This window comes from Sycon ciliatum, chromosome 8 (genome assembly GCF_964019385.1).
Source record: "Sycon ciliatum chromosome 8, ocSycCili1.1, whole genome shotgun sequence".
NCBI classification, from domain to species: domain Eukaryota; kingdom Metazoa; phylum Porifera; class Calcarea; order Leucosolenida; family Sycettidae; genus Sycon; species Sycon ciliatum.
Window position 1 is genome coordinate 21393268 of NC_088650.1, and position 9515 is coordinate 21402782.

Sequence of the window (9515 nt, forward strand, 5' to 3'; positions counted from 1 at the left end):
GCAGAAAGGTGAGAAAATGTCGGATTTTGACCATTTGTGCTGACCTTTCAATTTCAACGTACCTCTCTATAACATGACCCAGCTGTAATTTCAGTGGTCGCATTGGTTTCATTTTTGGTTTGCTTGTAGGGCTTGCACCCGAATTCAGTGACCCAGATTATTTGGCACTGCTGTGAATAGTTTAGTCGCAAAGTGAAGATTCACGGGTAAAAAGCCCCAAACTTCTAGATAAGTTCTTTTTCAGCTTTCAGCAGCCCTGGGTGAGTTCTTTAGAGAAATGTGGCTCTTTTTCATGGTGTTAATTTCTATGTCCAGCTACACAACGAGATGAAGATGGTCATTATCATTTTCTGAGCTGCGAACGGGCAGAAAGGTGAGAAAAATGGAAGTTTCCGGAGGAGGAAGGAGGAAACTGTAGTTATCACCAAACCTCACCGCGCCCAGCTCACGCCGCTACGGCGTGCGACCTGAGCTGGGCGCCCTGCCCAGTATGGAACTGTCCTCAAGCCAGTCACGTACTTGGCAGCCCAGTGAGCTGTCTACCGGATCGCAGCGTTTAGAAGCGCCAAATGCGGCAGGGCCAGTCTCAGGCTGGTCGCGTAGGCGGCAGGCCGGCGGGCGACCGGCAAGGCTGCATTCGCATTTGGATCACCGAAGTGATACAGGTGCTTCGACGGCACTCCGTGGCGCATCAAGGAGGCATCTGGGGCCCAGGCAGCCCGCCCGTAAGCGCACCACCGTATCAGGTATGCGCAGGTGGAGCAGCAGAGCAAGATGTGTGCCGGACACTCACCATCATCCGGTCGACTGCATGGTTGTGCGACTTTACACAGCCGTCACTCATTACTTGCTATTGCTTGCAGAAGGCCAGAATTTTTTTGCTCTCGTTTACTCTAAAGCTAGTTGGTTTACATGGTTTATGCCCGTACCTGAGCATGGATCCTACTCAGCAGCGGATCGCTGGTATTCCTCGTTTGAGACCGCGGCGACGGCAGCGTCGGCCCTGACCAACAACCCTCGGGCGATGAGCATGCCGGCCGAAAATGCAGGCATGGACACTGTCGTGTATGACCAGTTTAGTTGAGTTCCTTGGAGGCGCTATGATGCCGGCCGGCGCATGTGTTGGCGCACGGGAGACGATTAGGACAATACGGCGTGCGGAATACTTCGAGCTGGCCACAATGCTTCCTTCCCGTCCTGCCCACACGCAGCCAGCAGCCAAACGTGTTAGAATCGATCAATCCGATGGCAATCACCGAATGGAATTGTCATTGGCGGCTCCTCTTCTGGCAAGAGAAAAACTGAATCTCTAATCTAACTGGGTCGAGGCCTGGCAGACTTTCAGAACCATCGCGCCTTGCAACACGAGCTTACGCCCTCTGGGGCCCTAAGTAGTCCGACAAGAAATTCATACTGCACGGCGACAAAAGGCAGTTGGAGCAGTCTGAAATCCGGGACTTGCCGAAATCCAACCGTGACGGAACTAGCCCACTTCAGCCCCCGCATGGTAGCAGAACACAAGGCTTATCTCGCTGACTACCCATATTACGGTCAAGGACAACTCCGCTGCGGACGCTCTTTCACGCGGACGATTAGTCCATTTCCTCTCATCGGCTCCCTAATCCAGCTGCTCGACTCGGCTTAGTCCCGAACTCATGCTATGCGGGAGCAACTAATCATGGCAGCAAACCGGCTGAACTTCTTCTCAACCAATGCGTGCCTCCTTTTTCATTCGCTGTGTAGTCTATCTCTCTCAGCACACGTGGGTAAGCACGCATGCACACACACACCCACGCACACGCACACGCATACATACATACATACATACATACATACATACATACATACATACATACATACATACATACATACATACATACATACACACACACACACACACACACACATACTCTCTCTCTCTCTCTCTCTCTCTCTCTCTCTTTATCCTCCTCTCCTCCATCCCTCGCCCTGCTTCGCCTCTAAGTGCTGTCGCTCCCCTCCCCTTCCTACTCGTACTAGGCGGCATTACACCAAGTCTCAGCATGTGGGGTCTACTTTGCTGTTTTGGGGCTTTGTTTGGACATGGCAAGCTGTTATCTTTTTCCTTGCGGCTGTCGTCGCTGTTGCCATTGTTGTTTAGGTACCACGGCGAGCCGGCAGTACGTGCCGGTGTTGGCGGGCTGGCGACCTTGTTTTACTTTCAGTAATTAACACTTTACCCGAGGTGCGACGGATTAATCCGTCACGACCGCGCAGGGCATATTGCAGACACACGTATGTGCGTTACACACACACACTCACACATTATGCGCACCCGGCGGGCAGGGCGATTGGCCCATGCTGCTTATTCAGTTGTACTAGCGGAGGCAGGGGCGATTCCCCTACGTAATCGCCTATGCGGCGGAATACCCGGCGGCCTGATACGGCGGCGTTGCGAGCAAATGCAGGGGTGGTTCCCTTTTGAGCTCTGTTTGTGGCGGCGGCAGAGGCAGGGGCAGCGCCCCTAGCCCATGCGGCGGTTGACCCGGCGGCCCGACATGGCAGTCGGCCCAGCGGTCCGATATGGCAACTGACCCGGCGGTCTGATATGGCGGCTGACCCAGCGGTCTGATACGGCGGCTGACCCAGCGGTCTGATATGGCGGCTGACCCAGCGGTCTGATATGGCGGCTGACCCGGCGGTCTGATACGGCGGCTATGCGAGCAAATGCAGGGGCAGCGCCCCTTTGCGCGTGTTGTTTGCGGCGGCATTGGTCAAGGCAGCGCGCCTCGCCTGGGTGACGTTATGCCCGGCGCTGCGGCTATGTTTGCAAAACGCAGGGGCCGCTCCCCTTTGAGCTTTGTATGTTCACAGCTATGTTTGCAAGATTCAGGGGCAGCTCCCCTTGGGGCCTGGTACAGTTATGTTTGCAAAAAGCAGGGGCAACTCCCCTCCGAGCCTTGTATGTAATCGTTTACAGCGATGCTTGCAGAAAGCAGGGGCAGCTCCCCTTAGTGCGTGGTATGTTTACAGCTATGTTTGCGAGGAAGAAACAAAAAAAAAGGGCTTGGAGCTGGGTATGTTTACGGCCACGTTTGCAAAATGCAGGGGTAGCTCTCCTTGGAGCTTTAGCTAGTTGACAGCTACGCGACAAAATGCAGGGACAGCTCCCCTTGGAGCTTTGGATGTTTACAGCTATGTTTGCAAAATGCAGGGGCAGCTCCCCTTGGAGCTTTTAAAACTAGTTTACAGCTGTGCGGACAAAATGCAGGGGCAGCACTCCTTGAAACTTTGGATGTTTACCACTATGTTGGCTAAATGCAGGGGCAGTTCCCCTTGGGGCTTGGATGTTTACAGCCAGGTTTGCAAAATGCAGGGGTAGCTCTCCTCAGAGCGTTGTAGGTTTACAGCTAGGTTTGCCAAATGTAGGGGGAGCTCCCCTTGGAACTTTGGATGTTTACAGCTATATTTGCAAATACAGGGGCAGCTCCCCTTGGAGCCTTCTAGTTCTACGTTTACAACTATGTTTGCAAAATGCAGGGGCAGCTCCCCTTTGAGCTTCGTAGGTTTACTGCTAGGTTTGCAAAACGCAGGGGTAGCTCCCCTTTGGAGCTTTGGATGTTTACAGCTATGCTTGCAAACTGCAGGGGCAGTTCCCCTGGTAGCTTTTGAAGTTGGATGTTTACAGGTGTGGTCGCAAAATGCAGGAGCAGCTCCCCTGGGAGCTTTGGATGTTTACAGCTATGTTTGCAAATGCAGGGTCAGCCCCCCTTGGAGCCTTGGATGCTTACAACTATGTGTGCAAAATGCAGGGACAGCTTCCCTTTGAGCTTTGTTGGTTTACAGCTAGGTTTGCAAAACGCAGGGGTAGCTCCCCTGGGCTTTGGATGTTTATAGCTATGCTTGCAAAATGCAGGGGCAGCTCCCCTTGGAGCCTTGGAAGTTTACAGCTATGTTTGCAAAATGCAGGGGCAGCTCCCCTGGGAGCATTGGATGTGTACAGCTATGTTTGCAAAATGCAGGGGCATTTCCCCTTGGAGCTTTGTATATTTACAGCCAGGCTTGCAAAATGCAGGGGCAGCTCTCCCTCGGAGCGTGGTTTGTTTGCAGCTGAGATGGGGAGTGCAACCGAAGATCTCCTTTCGAGCTTGCTTGTTCGCATTTGCTTGTTAGCACCGTAGCTCGGGCACCCAGCAGGTCCTGACTGGCCCTTAGCGCATACTCCCGGCCACATTTATTGCTTGCTGCAGGATAGGGGCCTCACCCCATATTTTTTTTTGGACGATCGGCGGGCGGGAAGCCGCAAAATACAAGAATAACTGAGAAACTAATAATTGTATACGACGCGCCAACCCTTGGCTCTGTTGTCGGCTCTGCGGGGGGCACCCAGGCATCCCCCTCGTGCGAACACCACCCGTGGAAGCGGAAAAGTTGTGACGGCGTATTCAGTAGTGCCCAGCACCAGCAGGACCTACCAATCAGGGGAAAGCCTAGCAGTCCTTCATGGCAATTCCCTTGGTAGACCCCCTCAAGCTGACACAGGATCTGGCCACCAGGAAGGGGCCTGGACGGCAGATCTAGGTCACCGGAAGGTGGTCAGGGTTGACCCGCAAGAGATGCATGTGCGGTGGAGCCTTTGACTAAGCGGCCACCCCTTGGGGCCAGAGAAAGCGGTCTTGAGGGGCAGGTGGTCCTTAGTTGGAGGCTTGCACCGCAAACTATGAATGTGAGACCGTCCGTGCCCGGCGAAGGTGTCCATAGTACCAGGCGGGTAGCTAGTCACACTTGTATCCAACACGACAGCCCTTCGGCTGTTGTCTGCCCGGCTTGGGGCGCCCAGGTATCCCCCCGTGCGAACACTACCCGCGGAAGCTGACAAGTCGTCAGCGTATTCAGTAGTGCCCAGCACCAGCAGGAGCTACCAACCAGGGGAAAGCCTAGCAGTCCTTCATGGCAATGCCCTTGGTAGACGCCCTCAAGCTGACACAGGATCTGGCGGCCAGGAAGGTGCCCGGATGGCAGCTCCAGGCCGCCGGAAGGTGGTCAGGGTTGACCCGCAAGAGATACATGTGCGGTTGAGCCTGTGGCTAACGACCACCCCTTTAAGCCAGGGAAAGCGGTCCTTGGTGGCAGGTGGTCCTTGGCTGCAGGCTTGCACCGCACAACCATTATGACTGTGAGACCGTCCGTGCCCGGCAAAGTGGTCGGTAGTACCAGACTGGTCGCTGGTCACGGTGGTCTTTAACTACTGGTTTCACTGTATACCGAATCAGGCATGCCATAACAGGTCTACAGCGAACAGCACAGAGATCGACGGGACCAAGAATAGGGGATAGCGTGCGGCGAGGCCACCCCCATTATTTTTGGGAGGCACGGCTTCATGTTAGAGCAGTAAATTGCAGTTAGGGACTCAGCTGAGTCAAGCTGGACTCAGCGTGTCAAGTTTGGCATAATACAATAAGCGCGCTATCCCCAAACAGTTGTGTGGTTATTGTGTGAGTGTATATGCAGGAGTCCGCGGTCACGTGAGGGGGGAGTGATAATGTCAGATTTTGACCATTTGTGCTGACCTTTCAATTTCAACGTACCTCTCTATAACATGACCCAGCTGTAATTTCAGTGGTCGCATTGGTTTGATTTTTGGTTTGCTTGTAGGGCTTGCACCCGAATTCAGTGACCCAGAAAATTTGGCACTGCTGTGAATAGTTTAGTCGCAAAGTGAAGATTCACGGGTAAAAAGCCCCAAACTTCTAGATAGGTTCTTTTTCAGCTTTCAGCAGCCCTGGGTGAGTTCTTTAGAGAAATGTGACTCTTTTTCATGGTGCTCTTGTCTATGTCCAGCTAACCAACGAGATGAGGATGGTCATTGTCATTTTCTAAGCTGCGAACGGGCAGAAAGGTGAGAAAATGTCGGATTTTGACCATTTGTGCTGACCTTTCAATTTCAACGTACCTCTCTATAACATGACCCAGCTGTAATTTCAGAGGTCGCATTGGCTTCATTTTTGGTTTGCTTGTAGGGCGCTGGCACCCGCATTCAGTGACCCAGTAAATTTGGCACTGCTGTGAATAGTTTAGTCGCAAAGTGAAGATTCACGAGTAAAAGGCCCCAAACTTCTAGATAGGCTATTTTTAAGCTTCCAGCAGCCCTGGGTGACTTCTTTAGAGAAATGTGGCTCTTTTCATGGTGCTATTTTCTATTTCCAGCTACACAACAAGATGAGGATGGTCATTGTCATTTTCTGAGCTGCGAACGGGCAGAAAGGTGAGAAAATGTCGGATTGTGACCATTTGTGCTGACCTTTCATTTTCAACGTACCTCTCTATAACAAGACGCATCTGTAATTTCAGTGGTCGCATTGGTTTCATTTTTGGTTTGTTTGTAGGGCGCTGGCACCCGCATTCAGTGACCCAGAAAATTTGGCACTGCTGTGAATAGTTTAGTCGCAAAGTGAAGATTCACCGGTAAAAAGCCCCAAACTTCTAGATAGGTTCTTTTTCAGCTTTCAGCAGCCCTGGGTGAGTTCTTTAGAGAAATGTGGCTCTTTTTCATGGTGCTATTTTCTATGTCCAGCCTCACAACGAGATGAGGATGGTCATTGTCATTTTCTGAGCTGCGAACGGGCAGAAAGGTGAGAAAATGTCGGATTTTGACCATTTGTGCTGACCTTTCAATTTCAACGTACCTCTATAACATGACCCAGCTGTAATTTCAGTGGTCGCATTGGTTTCATTTTTGGTTTGCTTGTAGGGCTTGCACCCGAATTCAGTGACCCAGATTATTTGGCACTGCTGTGAATAGTTTAGTCGCAAAGTGAAGATTCACGGGTAAAAAGCCCCAAACTTCTAGATAAGTTCTTTTTCAGCTTTCAGCAGCCCTGGGTGAGTTCTTTAGAGAAATGTGGCTCTTTTTCATGGTGTTAATTTCTATGTCCAGCTACACAACGAGATGAAGATGGTCATTATCATTTTCTGAGCTGCGAACGGGCAGAAAGGTGAGAAAATGTCAGATTTTGACCATTTGTGCTGACCTTTCAATTTCAACGTACCTCTCTATAACATGACCCAGCTGTAATTTCAGTGGTCGCATTGGTTTGATTTTTGGTTTGCTTGTAGGGCTTGCACCCGAATTCAGTGACCCAGAAAATTTGGCACTGCTGTGAATAGTTTAGTCGCAAAGTGAAGATTCACGGGTAAAAAGCCCCAAACTTCTAGATAGGTTCTTTTTCAGCTTTCAGCAGCCCTGGGCGAGTTCTTTAGAGAAATGTGACTCTTTTTCATGGTGCTCTTGTCTATGTCCAGCTAACCAACGAGATGAGGATGGTCATTGTCATTTTCTAAGCTGCGAACGGGCAGAAAGGTGAGAAAATGTCGGATTTTGACCATTTGTGCTGACCTTTCAATTTCAACGTACCTCCCTATAACATGACCCAGCTGTAATGTCAGCGGTCGCATTGGTTTCATTTTTGGTTTGCTTGTAGAGCGCTGGCACCCACAATCAGTGACCCTAAAAATTTGGCACTGCTGTGAATAGTTTAGTCGCAAAGTGAAGATTCACGGGTAAAAAGCCCCAAACTTCTAGATAGGTCCTTCTTCAGCTTTCAGCAGCCCTGGGTGAGTTCTTTAGAGAAATGTGGCTCTTTTTCATGGTGCTATTTTCTATGTCCAGCTACACAACGAGATGAGGATGGTCATTGTCATTTTCTGAGCTGCGAACGGGCAGAAAGGTGAGAAAATGTCGGATTTTGACCATTTGTGCTAACCTTTTAATTTCGACGTCCCTCTCTGTAACGTGACCCAGCCGTAATTTCAGTGGTCGCATTAGTTTCATTTTTGGTTTGCTTGTAGGGCGCTGGCACCCGCATTCAGTGACCGAGAAAATTTGGCACTGCTGTGAATAGTTTAGTCGCAAAGTGAAGATTCATGGGTAAAAAGCCCCAAACTTCTAGATAGGTTCTTTTTCAGCTTTCAGCAGCCTTGGGCGAGTTCTTTAGAGAAATGTGACTCTTTTTCGTGGTGCTCTTGTCTATGTCCAGCTAACCAACGAGATGAGGATGGTCATTGTCATTTTCTGAGCTGCGAACGGGCAGAAAGGTGAGAAAATGTCGGATTTTGACCATTTGTGCTGACCTTTCAATTTCAACGTACCTCTCTATAACATGACCCAGCTGTAATTTCAGTGGTCGCATTGGTTTCATTTTTGGTTTGCTTTTAGGGCGCTGGCACCCGCATTCAGTGACCCAAAACATTTGGCACTACTGTGAATAGTTTAGTCGCAAAGTGAAGATTCACGGGTAAAAAGCCCCAAACTTCTAGATAGGTTCTTTTTCAGCTTTCAGCAGCCTTGGGCGAGTTCTTTAGAGAAATGTGGCTCTTTTTCATGGTGCTCTTGTCTATGTCCAGCTAACCAACGAGATGAGGATGGTCATTGTCATTTTCTGAGCTGCGAACGGGCAGAAAGGAGAGAATATGTCGGATTTTGACCATTTGTGCTGACCTTTAAATTTCAACGTACCTCTCTATAACATGACCCAGCTGTAATTTCAGTGGTCGCATTGGTTTCATTTTTGGTTTGCTTGTAGGGCGCTGGCACCCACATTCAGTTACCCAAATATTTTGGCACTGCTGTGAATAGTTTAGTCGCAAAGTGAAGATTCACGGATAAAAAGCCCCAAACTTCTAGATAGGTTCTTTTTCAGCTTTCAGCAGCCCTGGGTGAGTTCTTTAGAGAAATGTGGCTCTTTTTCATGGTGCTATTTTCTATGTCCAGCTACACAACGAGATGAGGATGGTCATTGTCATTTTCTGAGCTGCGAACGGGCAGAAAGGTGAGAAAATGTCGGATTTTGACCATTTGTGCTGACCTTTCAATTTCAACGTACCTCTCTATAACATGACCCAGCTGTAAATTCAGTGGTCGCATTGGTTTGATTTTTGGTTTGCTTGTAGGGCTTGCACCCGAATTCAGTGACCCAGAAAATGTTGCACTGCTGTGAATAGTTTAGTCGCAAAGTGAAGATTCACGGGTAAAAAGCCCCAAACTTCTAGATAGGTCCTTCTTCAGCTTTCAGCAGCCCTGGGTGAGTTCTTTAGAGAAATGTGGGTCTTTTTCATGGTGCTATTTTCTATGTCCAGCTACACAACGAGATGAGGATGGTCATTGTCATTTTCTGAGCTGCGAACGGGCAGAAAGGTGAGAAAATGTCGGATTTTGACCATTTGTGCTAACCTTTTAATTTCGACGTCCCTCTCTGTAACGTGACCCAGCTGTAATTTCAGTGGTCGCATTAGTTTCATTTTTGGTTTGCTTGTAGGGCGCTGGCACCCGCATTCAGTGACCCAGAAAATTTGGCACTGCTGCGAATAGTTTAGTCGAAAAGTGAAGATTCACGGGTAAAAAGTCCCAAACTTCTAGATAGGTTCTTTTTCAGCTTTCAGCAGCCCTGGGTGAGTTCTTTAGAGAAATGTGGCTCTTTTTCATGGTGCTATTTTCTATGTCCAGCTACACAATGAGATGAGGATGGTCATTGTCATTT

General features: G+C 49.6%; 1 long non-coding RNA gene across 1 annotated transcript; it reads left to right on the forward strand.

Annotated features, from left to right (window-relative positions):
* Positions 1-512: 512 nt before the first annotated feature.
* On the forward strand, positions 513-6244 carry LOC135823378 (uncharacterized). The gene is made up of 3 exons (XR_010554687.1): positions 513-1766; positions 5821-5878; positions 6187-6244. It is a non-coding gene; the product is annotated as an uncharacterized LOC135823378 (long non-coding RNA).
* The last annotated feature ends 3271 nt before the right edge of the window (positions 6245-9515 follow it).